This window comes from Rutidosis leptorrhynchoides, chromosome 11 (genome assembly GCF_046630445.1).
Source record: "Rutidosis leptorrhynchoides isolate AG116_Rl617_1_P2 chromosome 11, CSIRO_AGI_Rlap_v1, whole genome shotgun sequence".
Lineage (NCBI taxonomy): Eukaryota > Viridiplantae > Streptophyta > Magnoliopsida > Asterales > Asteraceae > Rutidosis > Rutidosis leptorrhynchoides.
The window spans coordinates 169,430,578-169,439,967 of NC_092343.1; the positions used below are offsets into that span (position 1 = coordinate 169,430,578).

The following is a 9,390-nucleotide window of genomic DNA, read 5'->3' on the forward strand; positions in this document are numbered from 1 at the left end:
AAAGTCGGATCTTCGCGTCCCACCACAATTTAGCTTCACCTCTTAACATGCTACAACCATATCTCGTCTTTTTATCAAGAGGGCATTCACACGTACAAAAAGCCCCCTCCATGTCGGAGATCCAACGGGCACTCTTAAGTGGGTCCCGTTCACCATCGAAGGTGGGAGGTTGAGAGTCCTTGAAATTCTTATAGAAGAAGTCCCGTCTCCCCACATTATCCTCTTGAAGAACGGCCTTCACTTGCTCCTTGACTACATTGACTAATTGTTCGTCAATCGTATCTAGAAACATTTTCTTAACATCCTCGAGGAACTCCGCCTTTTAACGTTTAAAGATGGCCTCAACTTTGGCCGTGAACTCAACGTCCTCACTCGTACTTCCGTCATTGGTGTCGTGTCCATTTCTCATCTTCATTCTATAAAACGGAAAAGATTTAAACAACGAAATAAAGGACTTAACACATATGTATATACATATAAAACACACTACTCCATCTTGCTCGACAATCGTCGTACATTACTTGTTTGACACGATTTGCACCCGTAACAACGGTAGCTAATTATTGTTACGCGAGCACGTCGCATTAACTTGCTAGTACCACGTCCATATCGCTTGATGATTGCTAAACACAACACAAAACCATTAGCACAAGGTTAGTTCACATAAACCAAAGTACTAACAATTCCCGATTAGACCCAAAGTCCTACAAGTCCCGCATAAAGAGTACACACAATAAAGTCTAAGTCTAGGCACCTATCTCAAGTCGCCTAAATCCCTTAGACCATGCTCTGATACCACTTGTAACAACCCAAACCAAACCACGAATAACCCGCATAAAAATAACAAATAAAAAAAATTTCTGTTCAGCATGTGGCGCGGCGCGCCATTCTTGTCTGTCCAAAAAGTCTTGAAATGCTAAAAAGATTGGCCACTTCCCGACATAATTAGGCAAAACGCTTTTAACAACATATTCAAATATGTAAAACTAACACATTCCATTAATAAAAATGAGTTTTACGAAGCGGGGCCCACATCGGCCGTTTTACGAGTTTTATTCAAAATATGAGTTTCGACCATCAAAAGTTTAAGTACCAAACTACACTACGAGCATGGTGTTTGGGATTAAACTACCCAAGTCTCGGTCAATACTCCAAAAGCTAAATAGCCCAAAAGCATTCTCTAGCAACGACTGGATCTCTAATCCAAGATGATGCCCTTACCCTTGTCCACAACCGAACCTATAAAAAGGTAAACAACGAGAGGGTAAGCAAAGCTTAGTGAATGCAATAATTATACACATACATATATAATCTACTTACTTGCATCACTTACACATTATCGCACACGAGCTAGCAATTCGACAACCATGCAACACATTAAGCATATACCAATAACCGCAAATTCATAAGGAGCTAGCAATACCAATAGCATATAGTTCATAATTAAATATGCTAACACAACATTCTTATAACCATGGTTAAGAAATCGAGCAAGGGAACGGTACTTAAATGGCCGTTGGAGTTCATAACATCCATTAGTGTTACTTAAACAATGCGTAATCACTAATCCCCCGGGTGATGTATTAAACAACGCGACTCACTCACCCCCATGAAAATGTGGCGTCTTGAACAACGCGACGAATCCACATGCCAATCAAAACGATAAGTGGTGTCTTAAACAACGCTACATATACTCCCATGATGCTCGTGTTTCCCTCACATGATTAGACAAATAAGTAGCAATCAACATACATAAGTCAACATCTACATCAGCTCGGACTCGATGCATAACCCACAACTCGGTCGAATTGACTTTATCGTTCCCATTCCGTCGACCCCAAAAAGTACACGACAACAATTTATGAAGTAATCGAAACTGTCTACTCCGAATATCGGACCCCTTTGACTCATTAGAAATGAACGGAGTCAAACCTGAGATTTCATACCAAAAGTCTCGCTCGTTATAATCTTCCGGATGCCCGATAAACTCAGTTTCTTTTTCAAATACCTTTTCAAAGCCGCATCATCCAGTTCCTCATACAAGTTAAGTGCTCGAGCCAAATCCATACGACCCATAGCTCGGTTTTCTCCCCCTAATTGAAACATCATAAACCCTTGATCCGTAGGATCCCTTCGAGAACGCACACTTAAAGAGGAGAAGAACTCCACAACTAACTCACGATATAGGTCGTCTCTCAAGGACATCGTACATTCTCAAGTACCAAGATAAACTTTTCCTTGATTTTGCACCATCACTAATAGATCAGTAATTTCATCCCTTATCTCACTGGTAGCTTTATCCAACTCACTCCAACTAAAATACCAGGTTGCTTGTATACTCCGAGCTGAAATAAATTCAAAATATTCAGAGTAGTTTTCCCCAACTTTTTGCAACCAAATTTCTGGGTTAGTTCTTCGCACTTCTGCATCCCTTCGGGATTGAGCTGTGGAGGATGAAGGAACATCAACTCTGCTTCTCTGCACACATGAAACAAAAACCAAACCAAACACTAAACCTTGAAAAGTTAGCGTTAGGACAATAATAATCATCAAACCAACATGTTCCACATAATTGCACCAACTTCCATTTATTACTCGTTTCAACTTCAATTAGGCATTTAAACAAAAGCAAGTGTTTACACCATGTGTTTTTGTTCCATTTTACCAAATTCAAACAAATTCTCAAAACAATCATACCATATAAGTGCCCCTTTAAACAATTACCACTTAACTCAAATTCACAAACTCTTCTAATGATTTAACCAACCCATGACAAACCATCCCAATAATCATTAGTTAACTTCTAAACATTCAAGAAGATCAAACAATACCAACTAACCAAATAAGCATCTAACAAAATTACCAACAAGCTTCACAATTCACCAAAATCACATACGACCCGCCCAAATCACCCCACACTATCTTAAAACTTGTATCTAGTATCAAACATCTCCCTCACAAACAAAATCCCCAAACATTCAACATCAAATTCGAATTTATCACTACCCTAATCTCAAGAATCATTATCATGCATAAACTACACAAGAATTCATGAAGAAAACACATAAATATCATATCCATAAACAATTCATCACATATTAAAGCATAAGAGTCTCAATTAACCAAACTGCACAAAATTTCAAACATGAACCGTAAAATTAATGAAATTAATCAAAGAATTATGAGAGAAAAAAGATAGAGAAGAGTGAAATCGGACCTTAACCAGCATGATTGAACAAAGATGTGAAGAAATTAGTGAAGAATTATTGTTAGTTGAAATTAGGGTTTTGGTGAACCTAAGTATGCTTGAGAGGAAGATACAATAAAAGTGGGTGAAAAAGATCTCCAAGCATCCCTAAAAAGGGTGAAATCCCGTCGGGTTACAATTTGGGTCGGTTTGACCCTTTTAATTTAAAACATTGACCGACGGGTCAGGAATCTGGGCGGCAGTAACGTCGCGCCGCAACCTAAGTCGCAGATTCTAATTTTTTCCTTGTGCATTAACCTCAAAACCCTTAGAAACTCGCTCCGCTGAAAATTTCCCTCGTGACGTGGTAATAGGCGTGGTCAGGCATCAATTTAAAATGCTGACTGATCCTGAATTTAGTGTAATTGATATTGGTTAAAAAGTCACATTTTCACCCCGGTATTAAGGCCCAAAAACAAGAATGATTCGAACTTTATCTGCAAAATACCCACTTCGTCAGTTAGAATTGAAGAACAAGTAATTACGAAGACGATGCAAAAAGAATCAAGAGAATCAGAGCTAAAACGAAGATTCTAGAGCAAAAACGGTGAAAGACAAGAAATCAAGTTACGATCCAGCGAATCAGCAGGACAAACGGCTTGCCAAACGGCCTGCCAATGTGAAAAATGGCCTGCAAAATGGCCAGATCAAACAGCCTCAGCAAAAGGGCTGCCTCAGCAAACGGGCTAGCCAAACGGCCTGCCAAATGGCCTGCTAAACGGCCTGCCAGCCATTTGCAGGCAAAAATCAAGCTTATTTAAAGGGCACTTGTCATTCATTTTCAACACACACTTCAATTCACTTCTTTCTTTCTTGTACAATATTAGTCATACTTTCAAGGTCTTCGACTCCGTGCGGGAAACCTAGTACCCGGAGAAAAACGCCGAAGATTGTATTAGGAGCGGTCTGGAGTTTTGAAGTTGTCACTTTTGTATTCAGAACTCGTTTAATCTACTGGTAATTCTATCCCTTGTCTTTTTACAATGTCTTCCATTATTATACTTTGCGATATTGTTGCTATTATTAGCGAGTAGTTATCTTTAGTGTATGTTATGACGTAATCAGTTATAATGCCGAAATTATATTATGGCTTGTGTATGTTGTCAAAATGCTTTCCGATTATGCTTTGAACTTAATCGCTTTTCCAACAAATAGAATGTAGTTATCGACTCTATTATTGGAAAGTCGCGAACCCCGATTTAGAGTACACTATCTGTGTCACCCCTTGGTAAGAGAAGTCTATCAGATACAACGTAAGTTTGACTGAGGCACACCAGTTGTAGTAAGTCCACCGAGCCTTGGATTCTGACTGAGGACTCTTTCATAGTGAAACATCTGACTAGACCCCTAGTACATTGTTAGTCCTAGACCATGCTAGTGTAGTCACCAAGCATATAAACTTCGTACGTACACGCTAAAGCACAACGGTTGTTGTAAGCTGTACCTATGCTAAGTAAGGCCATGGAACACAGTTAGTGTTGACTAGTACACTTCACCATAATGCGGTCTCAAGCATTGCACCCTGCTTGAGGGATTCTTAGTTAATTAAGGAACTTTTTGTTCGAACACATAAAGGATTGGACTGTTAGGATAACCAAACGTTTCCTGGAAGTCAGCTTGACTTGGCCATGGTATTCTTTATGGTCAAACTCTTTTAAGGGCCTAACTATCTTCTAAATCAATCAGTAACGAAAGCATTGCGAGCCATCACGTCTCTCGGATATGGAAAACCATGTATTCTATTATACTTAAGAAAGTTTAGACCATTTCGGAATGTTAATACGTCACCCAACCGAGTCGCTCAATTGGATGAGCCGTCTGAAAGTGTATGCCTGTAGTCAGACTGCACGGGCGTCGGGGGTAAGGGATGTTGCTGTCTATTCAGAATCTTCAAGCCTAACGCATTACCCAGTGACATGTCTTATGAAAGGGGCGTTTAGGACTAGTGTAGTAAATATAAGGTCACTGCCTATCCATGAGCCAGCATTCCATAATACCAGGCAAACTAACTGATGAAATCATAGCATGCACTTGTTTTAGCCTTATCTGAATTACAAATTTTATCGTATTTACTTTACTTTACTTTAATCTAGAAAACCCAAAATTTGGTAATCACCAACTACTCCTGCACTTTATAATTATCTTAAGTTTTAGATATAGGTTCGATTCTACTGATATCTCAAAAATACGAATCTAGGTCATACTTCCCTTACTCATAATAAGGAGTAGTACGATTTAGGCCCCACTAAATATAAATTTAAAAAAAGTGTCCCCCCTCTTGGTGGCCAGCCCTGACGCGCCGCGACCTAACGACATCGAGCGAAATAAAACCGTCCGTTTCGGTCATATCAAGAGGGAGACAAGTTTTTGGCGCCGCTGCCGGGGAACTGGTATCAAATAATACTGCTATCTATCAAACTCATTCACAATCATTTAAGTGGTGTCTAAGAAAGACAATTATACACAGACTTGGTTGTTGGATTTTCCGAACAGTCTCCAATTATATTGGAACCAAAAGGATCCTGCCTCTCTGAAGTCGGCCTGGCCACTTGGTTTGTTGAATAGTTCGTGCGAAGCTCTGTTATAGAAATACCAGGGAATCAGTAGCAAGAACCAAAAACATATCTATAATTAGGATAATTAGAATACCTTAGCCTAGAATACCTTAGACTACTTTAGAATAAGATTGCCTTAGAATATCTTAGATTACCTTAGATTAGCTTACGTTAGATTAAATTAGGAACTTAGTTTATCTGTATAAAAATTAAAACAAAACAAAGAAGCATACCTAGTGTATGACCCAAACCCGATCTAGACCAGGGCCGTTGTTATTCGTACCTGATCCAGACGCCATAATCTATAAAGCATGCAAGGAAGCACGAATCAGAAATCGAATGGCATTACGCGTTACTTTAGCAGAAAACACTAAACAATCAATTGAATGTCAAGGAGGACCAATCAGATTTCTAGAAATTCAAGGACACTCGTTCGAGTTAAAACATCACATCATCCAGCTCATTCAGAACAGCTGTCAGTTTCATGGATTACCGAATGACGATCCTAATTCTCACCTTGATAAATTTATATCTCTTTCGAACTCCTACAAGCAGCCAGGGATAGGACAAGATATAGTCTGGCTATACTTGTTCCCCTATTCTCTCACTCATCATGCTCAAACCTGGTTCGAAGGACTGGAAAAAGATTCCATCACGTCATGGATGGAAATGACTACTAAATTCCTAGCCAAATATTTCCCTCCTTCTAAACAAACCAAGCTGAAGAATGACATCATTAACTTCAAACAAAGTTATGATGAATCTTTTTACACTGCATGGGAGCGATTCAAAACCCTGCTAAAGAAATGCCCTAATCACCAGCTAGAACGGTCAGTCCAAATCTGTACCTTCTACAATGGTCATACGGTAAATCATAGGACAACGATCGATGCAGCAGCTCAAGGGAATCTGATGAACCAAACCGCAGATGAAGCATGGGAGTTGCTCGAGAACATGACAATGCATCATCATGACTGGAACAGTGGTGAAACAACTTCATTATCTGCCCCACTCTCTGCACTCAACAATCAAACGGAGGCCATAAAATCCCTCACAGATAAGATGGAATCTCTTGCTAAACAACTCAGAGAATTGAAGACGCAGCCGCAGCAGGTCAACCAAGCTCAGGCTTGTGTAAATTGTACCAACCCGCAACCCACTGAAGAATATCAAGTTGAATACGAAAACCCTGGCGGTTCAGTCTGTTACGTTCAATACCCAGCTCGTCCACTAAATCCCAGATTCAATCAACAACCTAGGGTTAATCAATTTCAGTGAAGCAATCAACCTTTTCGCTCCCAACAATCTCAATTGACCTACGATCAACAACTTCCACTCACTAGTACTCCAGTTGAGGAAAATTCCCCTACCACCCAGATTACGAAAGCAACTAACCCCACTCTCGGAGCTGATGATCAGTTGACTCAGTTCATTCAAGGACAACAATAGCTAAATCAGAGAACTGCAACCAGGCAAGATCATATGGAGATACTAATGAGAAACCAATTGGCTCTGCTTAAAAGCCTAAAAATGCAGCTCGGACAGTTATCACAATGCCTTGAAACCCGACCGCATGGAAGATTGCCAAGTAATACTATCCAAAATCCCCACATTGAAGAAGCAAAACAAATGGATTCTGTAATCCCAGAGGAAGAACCACGGAGAAGGTCAACCAAGCTTAAGAACAAATCAACATATACTCAGAAGCTGACGCCGGAAACTCCATCGTGTACCCTATCCTGGAAGGCTACAAGAAGAACCATCCAAGCTTGATTCCTTCAAACTTGATGGAAGATTCCTGGACACTATGTCCAAAGTCCCCAACCAGAAGAGATACATCCGAAGGCTTCTCTCTACAAAGGAGAGGATACCATACTCTAACAAAATTCCACTGAGTGAAGAATGCTCTGCATTACTCAGGAACTCTCTATCACCGAAGCTAGGAGCGATTCATTTTTCCGTGTTCAATCTACCAATCTGGAACCATTCATGCGCTAGCAGATTTATGAGCAAGTATCAACCTAATCCCCTACTCTCTCCACAAGAGATTAGAGTTAGGAGACTTGTCACCAACCAAAATGACAATCCAACTTGCCGATCACACAATTCGATATCCTAAGGGCATAGTTGAGAACATCTTGGTGAAAGTCGACAAATTCTTGTATCCTATCGATTTCGTAGTAATGGATATCAAGGAAGACCTATACACACCAATAGTGTTAGGAAGACCTTTCATGAATACGGTTAGGGCCGTCATTGATGTGTACAATCAAACCTTGATCTTACAATCACATGGGGAGAGTGTTACCATCAAAATTAACCGACCAACCGATCTTTCTGGACAGGCAGAGATGTTTGCTATTTCCACCAGACGGATCACTTCCGATGAAGAGTCTTCTCCAAAAGCCGATGATATCGAGATGGGTGTCGAATCACAGTCTGTAGATGACCCAGAAATGGAAGAAGAGGATCCCAACGAAGAAATAGAGGAAGAGGAGGAATCTGAAGAGGAAGAGGAAATGGAAGACGTAAAAGAAACTGTGACAATACCCGCTCCAAGCATTGAGCGTCATGAAGAAATAATGAGGCTTGAGACGGCAGATTACAGTTTAATCATTCGCTTCAAGAAAAAGACCGACAAGGCTAAGGTCAAGGATATAGAAATTGATCCTGCAAGTATCAAACTGGAGAATCAGAATACTGAAGAAACCCGTTCATCAGGTGCATCCTCAGAAGAACAATACACTGATGATGACGAGGTAGAGCAACATGAAGACATTATGAATAACTCACAGTCTCCAACTGAACCAGATCAAAGGGAGTCGGACTCTTCTTCAGATAGTATTCTGGTTATATCTACACACGCAGACATGATAATTTTCATCAATGATACCGATGAATTTGAAGATATTCTCAAAGCCATCCGAAAATCAACCATTGATTTTTTGCTACGCTTAACAGAACGAATTATGTCTATCCAAGAAGAACAAAACCTCTATCTCCAAAGAGAAGATAATGATGTTGAAATCCTAGAAGAACGCATTCAAGACTTTATCAATTCTCTTCACGATCATATCTACCAAGAAGAAAGGCAACGAGAGCACAATTCAGTGGTTCGCACTATTCTTGAGACAAGATTCTGTCAAGATCAGAAGATCATTTACTCCAAGGTCTACAACGCCTTAGCAGGATCTGCACTTCCGTTCACACAAAACCAACGAGCACTACTGACTCTTATCCGAAAGCATATGGATCTTTCCACCGGACGCCCGACTTATCAATCCGATTTGCAATGACTGAGGACATTCACAGCCTTTTCGCTGTCTTGGAAAGAGATAATTTCGAAAGCATACCAGACAGACTAGTGATTTACGTAACAATTGATCACCATGCTGATCTGATTATCAAAGAGTTACGAGACGCTGTTATGGAGGAAGTAAGGCAAAATAATCCGTTCTCTCATCTTGAACCAGATCGAGTCAACATTTCCACCTATGTTACGAAGCAGATATCACGTATCTTCCACGAATCCACAGATTCTAGTTTCACATTTAAAGCTGGATGTCGGGATATATACTCAAAGGCGGT

The 9,390-nt window shown here is 40.2% G+C and overlaps 1 non-coding gene across 1 annotated transcript; it reads right to left on the minus strand.

Moving 5' to 3' along the window:
• Nucleotides 1-6,519: 6,519 nt before the first annotated feature.
• Nucleotides 6,520-6,626, minus strand: LOC139879100 (small nucleolar RNA R71). The gene has a single exon (XR_011769951.1). It is a non-coding gene; the product is annotated as a small nucleolar RNA R71 (small nucleolar RNA).
• Nucleotides 6,627-9,390: the final 2,764 nt, after the last annotated feature.